Here is a 3,967-nt window from a genome sequence, read left to right as displayed (position 1 = left end):
CTAAAATTACGAGGTCCAATTTGTCAGCCGTCATCACGTAAAAACGACGAATCACAGAACTCAACTTTATATATAACTAATATAGTACAAAGGTGTAGATTAAAAATTACACCACTCCAGGCCCTTTTGTTTTCCACGTAATTAATATTGCCAATAATTAAGAAGTTCCGGGTCGAGTCCGCTACCGATACCAATAGTATATTCACCTGTTATCTATTACCTTATCTGTACGTTCCGCATCTGACAGGCGCACCACCAAACGTTGTATTCAGGATTAATATGCTATACACACGGGTCATAACCACAGGGTTGACACTACTAAATTGTCAAATTGTTACCTATTGTAGTATTTTAATCAGTAAGACTTTCTAAGATAACAATACGAATACTAAAAATCTGGACTAAAAATAAGGCGTATAGGTACAGTTTTCAATTTGTTTAAAATTCGCATGACGTAAAACAGCGAAGCAAAGAACTCAACTTTATTTATAACTTATATAGGACAATGCTGTTGATTAAAAAATACTCCATTCCAGGACCTTTTGTTTTCCAAATAATTAATATTAATGTTTCAGTTCGACGGGTTCAAACAGAAAGACTTGAAAGCAGAGAAAAACTGTGTATCTTATAATCGGCATGACTTTATCAGATGACAATACTAATACTAAAATAAGGCTTGCGCATAGTTATATACTTTAATTCAGTCACGGACCCGTGATATCACGGGTGTGTTCTAGTAGAGTTTAAAAAGGATGAACATATGACAGAATTCTCCTAACATGAGGCATCTAAATACAAGGTATGAAGCAACAATGTCGTCTACACTTCAAAATATAAAGCTTTTTAAATAGTTTACACCATTGCTTTATAAGCTTCCCTGTGTCTCACATTTGAAAACTTTTCTGACTGACAGGACACAAACGTTCAATATTTTTTAAATATAGAAAATGCAAAATCACACATGGTTTGAAGTAATTTTGTTGACTTTCTTTTCCAAGAAATATTAGCTGTTGGAATTTTTTAAGAATGACAGATTGTACAAAACAAACAGATATTACAAACAAAGCCAAGATATTGTTCAGTAGACATTATTATTCCATGACAGAATCTAATGCATACTGGGTAATATTTTCAAAAGATACACCAAAACATTGTGATTGGTTAATAACGTTCTAAATAACGGAAATGCAACCAAAAGGGTTCCCTTTATTTCATTTTGTTGTGCGAACAATGAAATTACCCATAGTCCTCTCTATTTTAAAATGGTGAATTGCAGCTGTCAGTATGAACGTTTGATCAAACAAGTTGATTTCCACATTATATAAATGTTAACATATTGGTCATAATAATCAAAGTGCTGGATAGCACCTCTGGAAAGTTTGCAACTGTAGCTGTGTAGTATTCCAAAAAGGTTATAGACATGTATTATTTCAAAAATGTATTTCATCACAGCTTGGATGTTTTTAGCTAAACCATTGTCTTGTCAGTAATTATCAAAAATCACTTTTTTCATGTTTGTCATAAAAAGTTTTGTTATTTTCTATTGCAACCTAAAACTGTAGATCTAAAATATTGAAATATACAGAAAGCTCTGATAATCTCTTTTTAAGTACCCATGCCATGTCAACATCAAGGGCCTGTGAATTTGGTTTAGATCCTTCATATTTGTTTTTAGTAAATTAACACGTAAGTTTTTTTGTTTGAATTGCTCCACATGTTTCCTATCGGGGCCTTTTATAGCTTTCTGCATGTATATGGTACAGATATTTCTCATTATTGACGACCATATGGTGGCCTATAGTTATTAATACATTTTCCTCCTTTGAACTCTTTTGGATAGCATTGGTTCTTTGCAAAAAATACCACATCCTTTTTTATAAATAAGACAGTTACAGTAACTTAAATCAATACAAATGTAATGAAAGTGAATTTATATTAAAGGCTTTTATCTAAAATAGGGAACGTGTCCATGGGACACAAATGATGCCCCCGCTAGCATTAATGTTATAAAGGGTCACAACTCAAGAACTGTAAATGTGCATGACCCTACCAAAATGTGTACTTGATCTGAGTTATGGGGTAATAAGCATTGTGTATACATTCTGATTACACAGTATTGCGCAATAGATTTGTTAGATCTTGACATTTGTTTTGTGTCAGAAACCTATATATTATGTCAAAAATTTGATCATCGCAATCCAAATTCAGAGCTATATCAAGCTTGAATGTTGTGTCCATACTTGCCCCAACTGTTCAGGGTTTCGACCTCTGTGGTCGTATAAAGATGTGCCCAGCGGAGCATCTGGTTCCATTTGTAACGAGGCACAACCCTAGAGCAGTAAAAATTTCTCCACCAAAATTCAAGATTGATCTTTGTTTTATTGTTAAAAGTATTAACACTGTATTAATTTCATAACATTTGGTTGAGCGAACTGAAGTTAGATAACTGAAACGAAGTCAGCAATTTTTTACATATGTCAAGGGGCATAGCTCTAAAATGGAATAACTATCGCCACGTTTCATACAATTTGGTTCAGGCAAACTAAAGTAAGAGAACAGAAACGAATTTTGGGATGTACGGAGGTACATGTACGTACAAGTAAGGGAAGGACATACATACTTACAGCAGAACAAGGATAAAACTCAATACGGTGAGAGCATAACAACAGCAGTATGACCACAGGAATAAAAAGTTTATATACACTAGATTCATAGAGGTGCTTATAACCTGTAACAAATTTAGTTGCTGTTGTGAAATTAAGCATTGTCTTATGAGTTAAGAACATTTGAGAATTTTTGTTTTAAGCCATTCATTTGATATATTACGGTAATCATTGCCTCTGTGTTTGGGTGACAAAGCAATTGAAATCTATTAATATAGGGCATGGTATGCCTTAAAACTTTTCCAGATGCACAGGCCGCTGTTTGTCTGTAATCTATCTAAATTTTGAGGTGAAAATGCAGCCATTTTAGCCAAAGGGTACTCATCATGAACCTTATAATCATTTCTATAGAACTTGTCTGAAGTGGATGCTGACTCGGTTGCTTTTAATACGGATGCTATATGATACGAATTTACAATAACACACCAGAAGTGTTATGATGTAAATTATTGGAAGAAGACTGAAGAAGAACTGAAGTTGGGTCAATGTTTTTCTGCTGTCCACTTGAGCATGCTGAACGAGTAAAGTTCCTTATATCCACATTGGAATGTGAAACAATTAGTATTTAAATAACGGAATTAAGTTTTCAAATGATTTTTGTCATCAAAATCTTCCGATCGATGTTTAGACAAAAACAATGCATTTTTTTATTTTTTTATTTTATTAAAGCCGGTCATTTTTACCTTTACTTGTCCTTGGCGTGAGACGTTAGATATATAATATAATTATTGAGTATTTTATATTCTTTCACCTGTGTTTTGTTTAAACAAACCATTATCACTTTTCAATTATCCGACGGCTTGGTCAAAATGTCAACTTGTTCTCGCATTTTAATCAGTCATTCCCGATTCTTTCGATACACTCGGGATTTTACCATGTTTATGTACGTACATATAGTAAACAGGTAAAAGTAGAGCGGGGAAATGTTCATTCATGAAATATTCATGAATGAATGAAAACGCAATCTCGCGTAGATTTCTTGTGATTTTCTCTACAGCGCATGGCAGATCCGCGAAGTAGTGTTTGTAATACTCATTTTTAAAATGAAGTTAAATTCATCTGAATCGTCGGTGAATATTCATTTTTTTTTTTTTCAAGCTGTAATCTTTTCAGTCAAAACAGTAGTTACTCAAAATTTTAAAAGAATCTTCCAAGAATCAGAACTCAAACACTAGTACTACACTATCTCGGAGCAGAATATATTGCGATAATCTGTCAACCGGAAGTTTGAGGCTGACGCCTAAGGAAAGTAGCAATAGCAAGCTATAGCAAACTTTCCAAAAAGAGCTTTAGAACAAACAACA

The sequence above is a fragment of the Mytilus edulis genome, chromosome 1, assembly GCF_963676685.1.
Source record: "Mytilus edulis chromosome 1, xbMytEdul2.2, whole genome shotgun sequence".
Lineage (NCBI taxonomy): Eukaryota > Metazoa > Mollusca > Bivalvia > Mytilida > Mytilidae > Mytilus > Mytilus edulis.
The sequence above is the reverse complement of the archived record's forward strand: the minus strand, read 5'-3'. Positions refer to the sequence as shown.